Genomic DNA, 17,791 nt, shown 5'->3' with positions numbered 1-17,791 from the left:
AGCCTTTACTCTGGGCTGAGAGCTGTGCTCCAGCTAGTGCTCCGGACCATGCTGCAGGTCATTCTTAGCCTCGCCTCCTCAGAATCACCCTTGCTTTCAGAGTGAGGATGGGCGTACGGAGAAACTGAGGCTGTAGTCAGCACGCTCAATGCCAGCAATCCAGTTTCCACAGGAGGTAGATGATGCTTTCATGGTGTGAGAAGGAAAAGCGAATGCCAAGCCCTGACCTAAAAGTGTTGAAGCTTTATCCTAGATCAAGATGTCCTCCAGGCAGTGAGACCAGGGCAAGAAGAGAGAAAGGGAGCGAAACAAGTTTCGAGGAAAGTGTTGAGGAGCCGCTGGGAGACCTGTCTCTAAAGCAGACAGATAGGATGATGTCTCTTACAGCCTGACCTTCGCTCACCTCCCAAGCATCAATATTCTCTCTCCCTCTCCCTCTCCCTCTCCCTCTCCCCTTCCCCTTCCCCCTCCCCCTCCCTCCCTCTCTCTGTCCCACTCCTCACATACATCCTTTATCTGCTAGTCATACCAAACATCTCTTGCTTCAAGAACATCCTCCAACAAACAGTTCTTTGCAAAAAATGGGGCCTCTTCCAAGCCCACTTTGCTGTCTAAGTTCTTCTCTTCCATCAGGATTCATCTTGGATGTCTCTTTCTCTGGAAATCTTTTCAGAAGGCCTCCAGCCCCCTGTGCAGGCAGCACCTTCATCCGTTTTCCCATGGTCTCACCAACGGCCCTCTCTCAGCCTTTCCCACATGCTGGTATTTAGCTGATTGCTCCATGTGATATGGTGTGCCGCTCAGTCCTCCCCTGGAAGCTGGGAACAGCATCATTACCTTCTTGATAATGGCATGAAAACTAGACTAGAGAATTAACTGGCCTCCTCAGGAAAGCTTCTAAGGGACCCTGCAAGCTGAACCCGGTCTGTGCTGGTCATCTTGTCCTGAGTTACAGGATGTTGGTGCCAGGAGGCCCATTCCCATTGAGTCCCCTCAATGTATTGAAAAAAGGAGACTCGGCTTAGAGAAGATGTGCATCTTTCCCAAGCTCACGCCGCTTGACAGAGGGGCATCTTGCTTTACATTGGCATCAGAGAAGGACCCCTGGCCCACCTTCATCCCACCTTCTTTCTGCCTATCAGATCTGACCCTGGGGTCCTGAAGGGACAGGTAGTTTTGCACTTGGAATGTTATCCACGGAGCGTGTCCCCTATCCTCACCCAGCTTGGGATGCGTTTGCTCTGACTCTCTCATTCATCACTGCTCAGGGCTTTCTGTACCTCCTGTGGTAGCCAACCCAGAAACACACTGTAAGAAGTGAAACAGAAGCTAGCGAGGCTCCTAGAGAAGAGAGGGGACGCATAGCATGCTGCTGCTCTCTCTTCAGACTGTGAAAACAGCTCCTCTGAGACATTTAGAAACCCCACTGTGGGGTTCTGAAGTCCCTTGGACTATTGCTTAGGCCGCCCATCCTTTGTTGAGTTGGTGATTACAGGGAGATCTTCCTACCACAGGCTTCCCTTCTTTCCTTCCTAATACCTCAAACCCAGGAAATGTTTTAAGGCAAGTGCTAACCTCCAGTGGCTTAAGCAATTTCTATTTCTTCTTCTGCTTCTGTTTTTGCTGCTGCTTCTTCTTCTCCTTTTCCTCCTTCTTCTTTTTCTGATTTTTTTTTCTTTAATTTTAGACAGGGTTTCTCTACATAGCCCTGGCTTGTCCTGGAACTCACTCTGTAGACCAGGCTGGCCTCCGACTCAGAGATCTATCTGTCTCTGCCTCCCAAGTGCTGGGATAAAAGGTGCACTCCACCACTGCCTGGCAAGCAATTTCTTCTTCTTTGCCTTCTTGATGGCTACAAAGACCCTTAAGTACTCTACCTACGACTAATGCCCAGGGAATTGAGCGACTTCCTGGACAGGTCCTCTCAGCTCCATCTCCTCCTCAAGGCTACTGTTCCAAATATGGAAAGCAACTTCTGACTCATAGAAAAGTTCCAGGAGGTCAGCCTTCACCCCGGGAGGCAGTCTCTCTACTTCCGACTTTCCCCCCATACTCTAACCATATTCCACTTGACAAGGACGGGATAGGGTGAGGGTGGGTGGCATGCAGATTCTGAAAAAACACAGAACTGCTCTAGCACAGCAGAAGGGGTTGTGGGCAGGTTTCATTCACACAAAAGAGACAAGTAGAGGCCCAGGAACACGATGCAAAGGGACAGATGAGGCACAGAGACTGGTGTGTAAGGTGATTTAGGTTGACTCCAGTAGCCAGGGGGGAGCATCTAGAGCAGGGGCAGAAGGGGGAATAGAGGAGCCTGAAGTTCTTTCGAGCACTTCTTACATAAGGAAAGCATCACGGAGATCAGTGTGCAGCAACCACTTTTGGCTTACTCTCTGCTGAAGCTACTGCAGTGGTACCCTCCCAGGACCCAGCAAACCTCAGAAGTCAGCTCAGCCCTAAAGTCTTTAGTGCCAGAAGGCCTTCTTTTCTCCCCCTCCTTACGGCATCCACTCTAAGCTACTAGAGAGATGCCCCTGATCAGAATCCTAGCGGAGGCACAGACACTTGCTGTACAGACACTGTTCAGACAGGGATAGGAAAGGGCAGAGCTGAGCACCACAAAGGCTTGCAGAGAACAGTGGCCTTCCAGCTTTAAACCCAGCTCTGAAGCTTAGGGATTGCTCTCTCCAGCTCTCCAGAGTCACAGCAGGAGTAGGGCTGGTGACAGAGTAGGAAGTGGAAAGAGGTGGGTTCACCCTGCCCAAAGTGACCTTCTGAAACCCTTTCTGTACCCAGAAGCCGAGTGAAGGTCCCTTTACCTGCTGTTCTGTACTCCCAACTGTTACCACGCCCACAACTTCTTTCTGAAAAAGGATGAGTGAAAGACAGCTATGGAAAAATTCCATAGGAGCAGGGGACTGTCTGAGTAGAACCAGAAACAGCCAGTACAATGAATGAATGAATGAATGAATGAATGAATGAATGAATGACAAAACTAGAGGCAAGAGACAGTCCCAGGCTGGTCACCAGCTACCTCTAGCACTTCATCTCACCTTCTATTCAGTCTTGCTTGGAAAATGATTCTTGTCCTGTCTACCTCTCAGGCCCATGAGTGATTGGGATGTTCCGGAGTGCCCCAGGGAAATGCAAAAGATGGCCCCTCCAGGGTCTGCACCTGATCAGGCTATGTTAGCAACCCATGTATATACATATCTGTGTGCTTGAGCTCTTGTGAGGGTCCTGATCCACCAGCCTCACTCCAGGGCTGGGGTAGAGGTAAGAAAGTTGTACTCAAAGTTTGGCGGAGGCTGTGCCCATGGTTAACGTATAAGCAGGCACAGTCTGGGGCAGCAGGACATTCCCCGCCCCAGGGCCACATTCTTGAGGTCACAACAAGTGCAAACTTGTTAAAACCTGTGTCAGAGCAGCAGAGGGCAGCGAGGGGTAGGGAGGGGGATGGTACTGAGTCGCCAGCAGCTGCTGGAAGAGGGTGGAAGGGACAGGGGTGAGGCGGGGAGAGGAGGTATGCAGGTGCATATGCTGCGATATGGACATGTGGTCCCTTGAGCCTGGGTCTGCATGTTGTACGAGGGCACATCTGCTTGGCTGTGGGGTTGGAGCGGGTGTGGGGCTGCATAGATGAGTGCGTGCCTGTGTGTCTCTGCATATATGAGCCATGTGTCCAAGGGCTGGGATAAGAAAGGGGGCTGAGCAGTCACCAATTCAGGCTGGGATATAGAAGGAAGCATGGGCAGGCTGTGTGTACCCTCTTCTGTCATGGGCCTCACAGACTTGCATTCCATCTCCCTCCACAGACCGCCCCCACCCCTGTGGTACAGGCTTTGCCCTCCACAGTCAGCCCTGTCAAATGCCCATCTCACCAGCCCGTCCAAAGGGGGAGTGTTGTACTGCCTACATACTCGCCCCCCCCCCCAACCCTGGGTCCACTCCCCCACACTCTCTGGACATGGGGCGGGTGAGGGGTGGTGGGGGGAGGCTCTGAAAGCAGGTGACTGTTTGGGGGAACTTGGGGACAGAGCCCCATTGTGCCCTCCCCGGAGCCGCCTCAATGGAGCTCTCTGACACAAAGGGGCTTTGACAATGGGCAGGACATTAGTATGCAGAGCCAGCCCTTCAGCCCTCTCACTGTCCCACAGCCCAGGGGCGGGAGCTGGAGGGTTGCTGGCAGTGGGAGACAGGGTGGGGCAAGGCTCAGACTGGGGAGATTTTAGCCCCTAGCAGCTCCCCAGGGGGTCACTGACCAAGAGCCAGGGGAAGATTTGACCAGGGTCTCCAAACCTTCTGCTGACCGAAGAGGACAGTCTAAACAGGGAAGGCCTTAGGGACAGGTGTCAGGAGAGGGGCTGTGGGTGGGCAGTCTGAGTCCACCCACCCTACATCCCGTCTTGCCCTTAGTCAAGGGAACTGTGTGGGTAGGGTTGTGAACACTAGCATGAGAGGGTAAGGACCCAAGCCAGAGGCCAGAGCCACAGCTGGTGAAGGCTGTGTGCCAGAATGGTCAGGCTTCAGGAGTAGAGGGATTCGAACCTCTGAAGTTCAGGATGTTCAGATTTAGGAGGTGGCCTCTGGTCTGCCGTTTCCTGTGTGCTGCGCTTTTATTCTGCATGGATGGGTAGGTAGCTGGTGTGTGGAGGCCTACGGTTGACGCCAGGCTCTCTATGCTTGGAGAAAGAGTATCTCACTGAAGCTTGGAGCTTACTGTTTCTACTAGGCTGGTTGGCCAGCAAATTGTAGGGATCTACCTGTCACCACATCATGCCATGTTTTCCATGGGTGATAGAGATCCAAACTTGGGGTCCTCACACAGAGCGAGCACTTTCCCGCTGAGCAATCTCCCCAGTCTAGTGCTGCCCTCTTATAAGACTTCTATACTGCTGCTACTGCTGCTGCAGAGATAGAGAAAGCAGGTACAGTAACCAAGAACAAGCAACGACCACTGCCTTTTGTGCTCTTCCGGGGAGATCAGGCCGAACCCACAAAGTTAACATCACCTGCCCAGGTAAGGGGAATTAGCCACAGGACCAGCAAACCAGATACTAGTCCCAAAGCTGTGCACACCTATTTCCAATTCAAATTCACCTCAACACACGCCAGCTAGGTCCGGGGCAGGGTTCAGGGCAAGGGCTTTGAGGCCTGGGTTGATGGAGCTTTTAGGAAGAGGTTAAAAACCTGCAAGGGACTGCAGGCGACACGCAGAGGAGAAGGATGCCACCCCAAGCTGCTGTATACTTTAATCAGATTTCCTCTGGTCTGGACCAACAAGCCCTAAGAGAGAGAGTGGAGGGTCCTTTATAAAGATATACAAAATCGAGCTTAATATCGTTCCACTGGGAAATGATGGATCCAGTCAGCCTTTAATCCCAGCACTCCAGAGTCAGAGGCAGGCAGATCTGAGTTAGAGGCCAGCCTGGTTTACAGAGCTACGGAGCAAGTTCCAGGACAGCCAAGGCTACCCTGTCTCATAAAACAAAAACAAGACAAACAAAAAGGTCTTCCCAGCTTTCTTTGTAGTTGATACTTGAAAGTTCTTCCAGTAGGTTCTATCTCAGGGACTTCTAAGGGGAGGTAAAACCTGCTTCCTTCCTTCTCACTTTGAAAACTAACCCCCGCAGCTCATGGTGTGATAGAGAGAACACAAGGCTAGACCTAAATCAGACTCCTGGCTCAAGACCAAACAACCCAACTTTCCCTGGAACCTAGTATGGGTCACTTGCTCTCTGAGCCAAGAGATGTCCTCTGTGTCACCGGAAGACCGTCTGGGCCTTACCACTTCTTGTTTCACTAGGCGGTGAACTCAGGGACAAGACACTGGAATATAGCAGCTCACAGTACTAAGTACTGTCCTAAGCACCTTTCTAGCACTGGGTCAGGGGCACTCTAAACAATAGATGCCTACTTAATTATTCTCTGTCGGAGGAATTGAGCCTAGGGCTTCTGCCACTAAACCATATCCCAGTCTTTATTTCTCCTGTTTATTTTGAGTCTCACCAAGCTGATCAGACTGACCCTGAATGCACTGTGTTGCTCAGATAGGTCCTGAATTTGTGATCCTCCTGCCTCAGCTTCCTGAATGCTGGGATTAAAGGCACACACCACCACGGCTGGCAGCAGACGCATTTTAAAGGCTCCGTTTTATAGAGGAGAAAATAGAAAGGTGAGATGTTAAGGATTTGCCTGGGGTCACATAGCTAGTGGATAGAGGAGCTAAGGTTTGCCCTCAAAAAAGATAGCCCCCTCCAAAAGCACACATAAGCTAACCACTGCCCCCATCCCGTCAGCCTAGTGAAGACCCTGGTGAGAGGCATCAGCCACAACACCCAGATCTTGATAAATGTCCCCCGTAGTCGCTCAAACTGGCAGTTCTCGAGGGGCTTTTGGAGGCCTTCTGAGGTCAGACCCATCCCTATCATCATGCTAACGTGGCATTATTTATCCTTCCCACTTTGATTATTTCAAGGATGATCAGCTGAGCTTCCCAGGGGAGGTCACGTGGCACGCGATATTGCAACATAGTAAATGCAGAAGCAAATAGAAGGAACCAAGTGATTGTTTACTGAGCTAGACATCAAAAAGATTTGTGTGAATAAAAGCCAGCCAGCACTCCTACTAACCCTTAGCTTTATAAAGCGTAGCTGGTTTCACCTAAAACCTCACAGCAACAGGCAAGGGGGGTAGTCATTGCTTTTAAAGTTAGTTACGTCATTGTTTTTAAAGTTAGTTGCGAATGGTCTTCAGTTTCCTCAACATTCGTTTCTAACCTACTGCAGATCAACAGATACAAGCTGAAAATAATGCCCTTTGGAGCCCTCAGGAAAATTTAAAGGTAAAGGGATACTGAGATTTAAAAAAAAAAAAAAAAAAAATTGAGAGCCACCGCTCCAGACAGCCTCAGACACTTCGCCTGGCATATGCTGACCATGTATCTGTTTCAATCATAAGACGAGCCACGGTTTAGGCATGGGGTGAGATGTATACCTGGATCTCAGAGTTAAGACCCAGAAGAGAAGAACTGAGACAGCTACTCTAGGGAGAATGTGACCCTAAGAGGCCAGACCGACGTCCCTTTTGAGTGGTGTCTACACATCTCTCACTTTGTACACCCCCGCTCAGAAGTGTGGACAACAGGACAGTCCCAGACTGGACTCTGACCAGCTGACAAGCCTAGCTCCAGGCTGGAGTCCGACCTCTCTCTGAGGGACCAACCATGCTTAGAGGACAAGGAACTGGATGGTGTCCAAACATCTGCTGCTTTTGATCTTAGGGTGGCGCTGTCCCCACCGGACGACATGGTGGGTCCATGAGGAGTCACTTTGAAGCTCTCCTGAGAGTTAGGTAACGGGGTCTGTGGTGTGTGAAGAATGCCCACGTAAGTCTCTAAAATCAGAATACTCTTCCTAAATGAGCAAGCACAGAGCCTGCCTAGAGGTAAAGAAGACAGTGCCTCTTTACATTCCTGGAGCCCTCTGCTGGGTTTCCAAAAACCAAAGGTGCTTTGCTGCAGAAGGTGTTCAGTATGACAGGAACACAAGCGTGTCCTAGAGGAACTCATAAGCAGGTAAGAAGGACAGGATTGGTGACACCTCTGACATTTGCCATGTGTGAGATGTCCTGGGAAAGTCAAAGTTGGAAAGATAAAACAAGACACAGAAAGAGAAAGAGAAAGAGAAACAGAAAGAGAAACAAGAGTGTGGTAGCTTTCAGGCAACTGGACCTTGAAAAGGCTTGCAATGGTCAAGAGTTGGTAGAAGAGAGAACTCAGGGTCAAACTGCCCTTGCATGTGTCCTCAGGATCAGACCCAGGAAGAGATGGAGTTCAGGAGTGGAGGTGGAAAAGGCACTGGAAACCTCCATCTGATGCTAACAGGCATGGAAGGGGCAAGATAAAAACCACTGCTCCACGGTGACTGGGCCAAACATGGAGCAGTGAAGGGAAGGGATCAAGGAGAGAGGCTAGAGTCGGGAGACCTTCATGGAGGCCATCATTAGCAACTACTGAGGAGATGGACAGATTGATCAGAGAAGGGCATAGGAGCCAGCTGAAAAGGAAGGGATGTTACTTGAAGAGACCAAGAGACAGGTGGGCAGGCTAGGGGTGAAGCTCAGCTGTAGTGTGTGTTTGCCAAGCACCCTCAGCACCACATAAAACCAGGCCCTGAGGGAGATATGGCAACACCTCCGTGACTACAATTGCAGCACCCGAGAGGTAGAGATGAGAGGTTTGGAAGTTCAAAGTCATCCTTGCACACACAGCAAGCTTCATAAGACCTCTCCCCACCACACCCACACCCACACACATATACTCGCACACACACACATACACACATATATACACATACACACACGCGTGCGAGCACACACACGAACAGTGCTGCTGAGAAGGCTCATTAAGTGAAGTACTTGCTACACAAACATGAATGGATACTCAGCACCCACGTAAAATGCCAGGCACAGTGAGCCTACAACCCCAGTACTGGGGAGAACAGAAAGATTCCTGGGGCTTGCTGGCTAGTCGGTCTGGCTAAATTGGTGAACTCCAGATTCAATGAGAGATCCTGTCTTAAAATACAAGGTAGACAAAGATTGGGGTAGACACCCAACATCAACCTCTGCCCTCTCCATTCATACATATGTACATGCACACATGTCCACACATGAACACATACATACACCATACAAAAGAGAAGGGGAGACAGAGCCATGTTGGGGAACAGAAACACGGGATGATAGATACCCCCAGATGGAGGGATAGAAATTGTTATCATTGGCCAAGAAGCAGAGGTTGTAAAGAATGGGAGATTATCTAGGGGAGGGGGTGGTGTTCAACAGATCAGTTATTCAATCTGAAGCCAGGAAACTTGGCACAAATTTCATGGGAAGAAAGAGCTGTGGCATGAAGGCACAGCTTCTGGTAACAGCTGGTTTGTTGGCATGAAATGGGACCCCGTGTTTAACTTCTCAATCATTCTTCTGCCTTCCCAGATCGAGGGCGAAGTCTCAGAAAACCGCCACAGAGGACTGGGGACTAGTCCCAGGAGCCAGTAAAGATGACAGAGTGGAAAGACTTGGAAGGTCTAGAGAATGCCACCAGCCAACTCCACACCTTTATACGCACCACCCACCTCCTAAGTCCTTTACAAATATTGACTCTTTTAATCCTCACAAATGTTGTTAGCCCCGACGAAAGCGTGAGGGAAACTGTGTGGTTATTAACTAGTCAAACCAGACTTAAACCCACCAAACAGGGCTCCAAGGCTGTGCTCTGAACCGCTGTGTGTATCATCTCTCAGAGTGAGACCAGGGTGACAAGGGTTCCACCGCCATCCGTGAGAAGCCTCGTGTCATCACAGACAAGCTCTGCATTACACAGGAGTTCTGTGTAGCAGCTCCTCTCAGAAGCCTTTATGGTGGGCTATTTGGTTTGGGGCTATTTGTTTTATTTTATTTATCATGGAGGATAGGGTCCCATGTATACCTGAGAGCACACAACCCATGTGTACAGGCGGCCAGAAGAGGGCGTCGGATCCCTTGGCACTGGAGTTACAGATGGTTGTGAGCTGCCATGTGGGTTGAAGAAGTGAACCCAGGTCCTCCATAAAGAGTCATAAGAGTAGCAACTGCTCTTAACCACTGAGCCATCTCTCTGGACCCTGGAGCACACACACACACACACACACACACACACACACACACACACACAGAATCACCAGAAATAATGTGTCTCCTTTTCTTTCCCGGTTGTCATTTTTATGGGGTGTCTTTCCTACTATTGCCTAATCTCTTTCCCTGATTTTTTTGCTTGTTTGCTTGCTTGTTTTGTTTGTTCCTGGAAGACCTGCAGAAGTACCATGTATTAATCCAGTCTCCTGGAGCCCCCACTTCTCCAAGCTTCTCCTGCAGACCACACAGCTTAGCTCTGACCTCTCTCCCACATTCCAGAGACAGCCCCTCCCCTCCCCACCACCTCAAATCCTGGGCTCCAGGCTGGCAGACACCCACAGGAGGGTTGCTCCCACAATCCTTTTCTCTTTGCCCTTTCAAGGTTCCGATGGGGGAAGGGTGGAGAGGGGCCACCCAGGACGTACTCTCTCTATGAAGAATGGTACAACATGGGCACTAGTCTCCGATGAGGGAGAAAATATCCCTTGGCCTAGGACTGAGGTGGAGAGATGAATGCAAAAGTTCCCCATTCTCGGGAACGGATCTAGGCAACTGACCTTGATTCTGTGCTAAGATATTTGGAGTCCACAACTCCCCTTTCTGGCCAGTCTTCCTGCAGCTTCATCCCAATGGGGTGCCTCATGCTAGTCTTTCTCTTTGCCCCTTCCAGGGCCTCACTACCGTCCTGGACAGCTTGGCCCCAGCCCGGTCAGTAGCACCAGTCAGGCAAGGGAAGAATCTAGGCCAGAGAAGGGAGGAAGAATGAAGGTTTTTGTTTTTGTTTGGATTTTTTTTTGTTTTGTTTTGTTTTCCTCTCATCCCTAAAAAATATTTTTGCAGGAAAATTTAGGGACTCATATCACTTTCCCTCTTCATCAGTGCTTCGACCCTCAACCCATCTTTGCATCTTGTCTACACAAACCCAGCCTAGGATGCCCAAAAATCTCTCCTTCATGGAAATGGACCTTGCTACACAACCCACCTACCAAAACCTTTGAAACTTTTATCCCACCAGTCCCAGCACAAAGGAGAAGGACGTCATACAGGTCCCAGCCTCCCTGGTCCTCTCCCTGGGAGAGGAAGGTCCCTGGGTCTTCTGCCAGTCACTTTCCTTCCGGCCCAAGACAGCAACGCTGGAGTACAAATGAGCGCATGCAGATAAAGTACAGGGGGCCGTAGAGGGAATTTGGGAAATGTCACTCACGTAGCTCCCACATAAATATATGCTCCCTCCACCAAGGTATATGGGCACATGTTGGAGAGATGCTATCCATGCCCCCAAGACAAGGGAAAGCAGTTGGATCCTGATTTAGAGCTACACAAGGAATGGGACCATCCTCCCCCCACCCCGTCACCCCCGGCCAGTGGAGTCATTGCCATCTGATATCCACTGAGACAACTTGGCTGCACTGGGCTCTGGCTGGGGGCTGGGGGGATGGCTCAGAAAACAGCAGGTCCTTTCAGGACCCAGGTTGGCAAGGGCTTTGGGAGGCTGGACTGGCCCAGATCACCCCCTAACTCCCCCTCCTTTCTTTCCTCCCTTGCCACCACCACTAAAGACCGGGAGGGTGGTGAAGGGATTGGCACCGCCTGGGTCAAGCCTACTGCCTCTGCAGTCCAGCCCTGGACCCTCTCCCTGGCGCAGTGCCTTCCCTGCCCCCTCTTCCCCTTTTCCTCCTTCCTGAAGAACCAGCTAGGAGCCAGGACACCTGGTTCCTTCTAGACTTGGTCCCCATACTCAGTCTACCCCCCGGGGACCTGACAAACCCTGCGCTTTGGCAGAGGCTAGAATCTCCATCATTCCAGGAACATATTCAAAACTCCTTGGAGATCAGGGAAAAGTGTTCACTATGAAACTCAACTGAGCTCATGGTAACTGCCGGCTCATGGCGCCAGTCTCTCTATGCCCACTCTGTGCCTTCCATGTAACCCCAAACAGGAGGCTCCCAAGGCGTCTTTTACCATCTCCTGTCCTCTTGGACTACCTAAAGCCGCCTGTCCCATAGGGAGAAAAACATTTCAAACACCACAGCAAGGGATCTCTGGCCAGAAACCTCTCATCAGAATTTGTATCGATACGCAACCTAAGCAGGCTTTAAGCTTTGCCTTCTCTTGGATCCAAATCTGTATTCTGTGCACCCTCACCTTTCTCCGTCAGCCTCAGTCTGCCCAGGGCACTTCAGTTACTGAAATGAAATCCCGAGATACCAGAAGTCCTACCCCTACATTTTTTCTTTCCCAGGTTTGTCCTTCTGGCCATTCTGGGCCTCGGGTCTCCTCCCTAGAATCAGTTCCATCCTAACATGACTGCCCTTGGTCAGTCCCTGATGGGGCAAGACAGAGAGTGGGAGAGGGGATCCCTAAAGGATGAATTCATAGGCACTAATCTACCCTGCTCCAGAAGAAACATCTTCTCCTTCTGAGATTGTCCTTGGGAGGCAATTTCAAGGATTGAGGGATGTCGGTAGGGAGGGGTGTCTCAAAGTGGGAACCCAGAAGGAAATGAAGAGGGTCCCAGGCACATCAGGGTGACTGTGTCTTCTAGTCTAGTGCTTGTCTTTCTCCCCATGTGTAAACAAACTGGTGCTCAGAAGACCGTCAATGAGTGTCACTGTGTGAATGTCACTGCAAGGGGGAAGGGCTGGAATCAGGAGTAACCTATCTCTACTGGGAGCAAGGGGCAGTGTCTCTATTCCTGTGTGGGTGGGTGGGCGCAGGCTTATGTGTGGTAATTAATTACTCTAGTAACCGGATGAACCCCATGCAACTGCAGGTCTGCCAAGTGTCATGAGGAGGGGATATCATGGTAGCCCCTTTCTTAGATGGAAGACCTGAGGTGACTAGCCTGAGTAAAGTACTCTTGATGAGGGGCCCTTCCCAGGAAAGTCCACTTGGAACTGCCAAGACTGAAGGAGGGAGACCCGGATTGTACTGCTAGGGTCCAACCAGCTTCTGTAGGGACCAAAGGGTTAGGGGGACCCGATGAATAAGTGGATAGGACCCAGCACTCCTTATCAGGGTCAGAGTCTTACCTTGGCTCGAAGGTGGAGTGGCTGCTCAGATAAATCGCGGGGCAGCGGGACAGATGAACAGACGGGGCGGGCAGGAGCGGCGAGCGGAGCTGTGCGACAGGCAGGGCCAAGACTCTTAAACCCGGAGCTGGAATCAGATAAGGGTTTGTCCGGGGGCCGGGGCCGGGGTCGGGCCGGCCGGGGGCAGAGTTGGGCCGGGCCGGGCCGCCCCCTCCCTCTGCAGTGCCGAAGCCAAACTTTGTGTGAATGGAGGGGCCCGGCGGGGGTCGGGAGGGCGGAGGCAGAGGGGGGGGGAGCTTGGAGCCGGCCAATGGCAGATCGGAGCGCCAGATCAGCGCCTGGGGATTGGAGAGATTTGGGCAAGGCAAAAGGCGGGGTTTAGTGGATAGGAAGCGCAAACCCAGACGGACTAGAGTGCAGAAACACGCGAAGAACAGAGAAGCCAGACAGAGTCCCGGAGAAAGAGAGATGAAGAGACGATACGCGTAGCGATAGAAGCCGAGCTGGCAAGATGACAGGGGGAAAGAGAAAGGAGAAAAGTGAGGCGGCCGTGTCAGAATGGAGGAACCAGGACGAGGGCCGCGGGGGCGGGACTGGGCCCCAGTTAATGAGGTGGAAATGAATTCAGGACGGGCTGCGACTGGGACCGAGACTGTGGCAGACTTGGCCTGGGTTCCTGGGGCTACAGGGCTCTGGCATCCCGTACAATTTCCAAGTTATTCGCTGTTCCCTGTGTAGAGAGTGCGGCGCGGGGTGCAAAAGAGGACCAAACATCATCTCCACCTGCAGCAACTTCTCCTGCAAGGAAAAATAAGCCGCAGTACGGTGCAAAGTGTGGGAGACATCCAAGCTGTGGAAGAAGAAGGAAGGGTCACTATTTAGGGGGTTCCCACATATGTTCGAGGAAAGAGATAACGTCTACGTAGGTTCTAGGAATGCAGGAGGTCTAGGTCCAAGGAGATGGCGGGAAGAATACGGATGGCAGAGGAATTGCCATTGTGAAGTCCTGAGGGAACACAGACACATCAGCTTAGGAAATAGAGTCAAACTCTTCCCATCCACTATGTACCCTCATTATCTGAATCTGTTTTGAGTGATTTGTACCCACTATCTGATGCATGGCATACACTAAAGAAGAAAATAAAGACGTCCCACTTTTATTCATAGCAGACATTGAACTACATGTCAATAGACTGCATTACTTACTGTGTTAATATAAATTCAGGATTGAAAGCAGGGAAACTATATATATTTTAGTTTAGCTTAAAACTCTCAAAATGCATAAGATGAAGAATACATGTGCCTTTTGAAAAGCCCTCTTTGGGGCTGAGGGTGTTGTAGCTGAGAGGTAGAATGCTCTTGGGTTCCATTCATCACCAGCACAGAAAGAGGAATGGGAGGGAGGGAAGGAGGGAGGGAGAAAGAGAGGGAGGGAGAGAAGAAGGGAGGAAGGAAAGGAAGGAAGGAAGGAAGGAAGGAAGGAAGGAAGGAAGGAAGGAAGGAAGGAAGGAAGGAAGGGAGGGAGGGAGGAAGGAAGGAAGGAAGGAAAGAAGGAGAGAGGGAGAAAGGGAAAAACAGAGAAGTAGGCAAGGAACTACTTGACCAAGGAGAGGGCTGGCCAAAGGTTAGTTCTTAGAATCCAGGCTTGTTCAAGAAGGATGGAAGACCCAGACTAAATATATGATTGGTTGGTTGGCACATGGAGAATAGCCCGAAATGACTATCGGTAATGGAAAGCGACTGTGAGTTTTTGGGCAGTGAAGATTAAAAAAAAAAAAAAAACATACAGAAGCTGGAGGGGATTAATATTGAAGTGAGCAAGATGGTTTGAGTCTGAGAGGAAACGGGAAGCAATTAGATTATATTGGGAGCAATAGCAATAGTGTGGGCATGAAGAGACCTGAACCAGGGTACCAAAAAACCAAAAGAAAAAAAAAAACTCCAAAGGACCAACTTGGCATGGTGAGCAAAGAGAAAGTCTTTGGAGACCACACTGGTTCCGGACCCTACAGCACACCAGGAGAACTAAGAGATCACTGAACCTCCGGGAGCACCCAGCCTGTTGAGGAAACAGGTAGCAGAGGCAACAATGGTGAATCAGGAGCCAAGAGGGGTGGGCAGAGGTCAGAGGGAAGAAAACTGTTGCTGCCAAAGCAGCTTTGAAGCCATGACAACCAGGTCGTTCTCAATGAGGACCATGCATGCATGCTGGAAAGATAAGACTGACCCAGAGCGAGGAAGACCTGCGCTTCAAGGACTACAAGAAGAACCCCTATGAAGTCATAGTGGATAGGCAAAAGAAAGTGGGATAAGAGAGCAGGCTGTCAATGAACCAAGGAAGGAAGGATGGACAAAGAGAGGAACTTAGGACAATGTCAGTTGATGCAGAAAGGGAAGAATTGGGTTTGATAATGAAAAAGTCATTGGTGGCATCTGAGAGCAGTTTCTTTTTCTTTTTCTTTTTCTTTTTCTTTTTCTTTTTCTTTTTCTTTTTCTTTTTCTTTTTCTTTTTCTTTTTCTTCTTCTTTCTTTTTTCTTTCTCTGCAGCCCTGGCTGTCCTGAAACTTACTCTGTAAACTGCACTGACCTCGAACTCAGAGAGATCTGCCTGCCTCTGCCTCATGAATGCTGAGACTAAAGGCGTGCATCACCCCTGCCCAATTTCAAAATAGTGACCCAAGGGAAGACCAGATTACAAGGTGCTACACTACAAAGTGAGAAAATGTTAACGGTTACCCTTTAAAAACTTTGCTTAGAGAGGAAAAAAAAAAACAATCATAACCAAAGCAATGGACCAGGAACTATTTTCCTGCCTGTTTTGTCTTTTCAAATTTCTGTCATCTTCTGCTCCTAGAGAGGAACGGCTACAGTAAGATGGCCTGAAGACCTGGCCATCTCAGTTTAAGCCTGCAATCTCAGCTGCTTGGGGAGGGGAAGCAGGAGGGTTGCAAGCTCAAAGCCTGAGCTACAGAATGAGTTCAAAGCCAGTGTGAATAACTTACCAGGGCTCACAGTCTTGACATTCAGAGATGGGGAAGATTATGGGGCTGAGCTCAGACCACAATATAAAATGAAGAAGGAACACAGAGGAGAGAACCCAAGTCAGGGTTTAGGAAATCATTACAGGACACAAGAATTTATTATTTTTTCCAGAACTGTTACCCAAGCATTTGGCATCCATCGCCACCTACATGTCAGTGACTCTAATCCACCTGGACAGAAATCTCAAACTTAGTCCAGCGTAGAACATCTTACCCACAGGAGTGCTCTTCATGGGACTGTGTCACCATCATCCAACTAGAAACACAGCAGTCATCTCAGCCTCCTTAGTCTTCCTTACAGCAGCAACTCCATCCTCTAACCAAAGCATCTCCCACTGAGCACGCCCTCCTGCCCCCCCTCCCTTTCTTGCTGCTGCAGTCTACAGCAGACGCACCTCTCAGCAGGGATCCTGGAGCAGCCATCTAGTGCCTTATCCCCTCCAGTCTTTCTATAGTGCTTCAGGTCATGAACTCCTTTATGTAAAAACAATTAAGGCCAGCAAGATGGCTCAGAGGGGTAAAGGCAACTTGCTGCCAAACTTGATGACCTGGGGTCAATCTCCAGTACTGATGTGGTAGGAGAGATTCAACTACCAAGAGTTATCCTCTGACCTCTACATGTGTGTTGTGGTACACCCACAAACACACACACAGAGAGAGAGAGAGAGAGAGAGAGACAGACAGACAGACAGACAGACAGACAGACAGACAGACAGACTGAGACACACAGAGAAATGTAACTTTTAGAGAAGAATTCATCCATATTCTTTAGCACAGAACAGAAGGCACATTATAACCCGGGCATTCTGCCCTGTCTTCCTCACATCCAACTCTATAGCTGCTTCCTCCTCTAACACCCAAGGTTGTTAAGTCTTGTGTTCTCTTTCTGTATCTTGCTCCTTGTCCTTTGGTCACGCAGTGACCAAAGTCACTGAGTGTTGTGCAAACCTCTTCTTCTTGACTCCTGTATCTCTCTGGAGCTCTACTTAGGCTCCAGTACCTGCAAGGGATTAACGCCCTCACATGACAGGCCCCAGACAGAACCCATCCTCTTTCCCCCCTCACCAAGGTTGGGAATGCTCACAGCCCCCTGATTTTTGTGTAACTCCTGTGAAGCAGATTGAAACACCGACATTACATCTTGCTCTTTAAGCTTGCCTATGTCCCATTCTGTGTCACGACAATTCAGCCACCAAGTTCGGTTAACTCTCCCTTGGTTATATCTCTCTAGGACACCCATTTTCATTTCTATGGCCAGCATCATAAAATTACCCCCAGCCCAGGACCTGACCCATCCCTCACCCTTCTTTCCAGTATCAAAGGGAGACAAACTGTTTTCTTTAAAGATGTACTGTATTAAATATTAAAAAAAAAACCTAGAATCAAAACTTTGAACAAAGTGGGGTGTGATGGTACTCACTTTTAATCCCAGCACTTGGGAGGCAGAGGCAGGTGGATTTCTGAGTTCAAGGCCAGCCTGGTCTACAGAGTGAGTTCCAGGACAGCCAGGGCTACACAGAGAAATCCTGTCTTGAAAAAACCAACCAACCAAATAAATAAATAAATAAAATACAAGGTCTCTGGATAAACTCCTTCCAAATAGAAATGAGAAGCCATCTGGTGAAGCTCAGTGTGAGGGTGACATGGCAGGAGATGGAACTGGGCAATTGGAAAGAGTTAGGTATTGTAGAGCCACAGGAGAGCAGGACTGTGGTGACTTCTGTGGCCCTGTGATGTTCTCACTCAAGAGTGACTTACATCAGGATTCCATTCTTAAATAAGCACGCTTTATTAGCAGCTATACTCTCCGTATACATTGTGTTTGCTTTTAATATTTAACTTTTTGTTTTCCAAAAAGAATTCCTGAAACATACTACAAGCAGAGCATTGCCATTGCTGATGGATGCTTAGCATGCTCGTGTTTCTGAGTGTTTACTAGGCATGATAAATTTGACTTTTCTTGTCTGATGCTCCTGCCCCGGTTTCCTAAATGCAGGGATTATAGGTGTGCACCGCCACACCTAACTGTGTACAATAGAT

At 49.7% G+C, this 17,791-nt stretch overlaps 1 protein-coding gene across 3 annotated transcripts in view; it reads right to left on the bottom strand.

Annotated features, from left to right (window-relative positions):
• Positions 1–12,914, bottom strand: part of Kcnj10 (potassium inwardly rectifying channel subfamily J member 10) — a 33,236-nt gene extending 20,322 nt beyond the window's left edge. Inside the window, exon 1 of one of the 3 annotated variants that reach the window (XM_021173140.3) lies at positions 12,711–12,914. The gene's annotated coding sequence lies outside the window, so the exon portion shown is untranslated. Of the gene's footprint in view, positions 1–10,235; positions 10,445–10,882; positions 10,961–12,710 lie in introns of those variants that run through there. The other 2 variants (XM_085843037.1, XM_029483325.2) reach the window with 2 other exon arrangements.
• Positions 12,915–17,791: the final 4,877 nt, after the last annotated feature.

The sequence above is a fragment of the Mus caroli genome, unplaced genomic scaffold, assembly GCF_978045245.1.
Source record: "Mus caroli unplaced genomic scaffold, Mus_caroli_1 scaffold_1, whole genome shotgun sequence".
Lineage (NCBI taxonomy): Eukaryota > Metazoa > Chordata > Mammalia > Rodentia > Muridae > Mus > Mus caroli.
The sequence above is the reverse complement of the archived record's forward strand: the minus strand, read 5'-3'. Positions and strand labels throughout refer to the sequence as shown.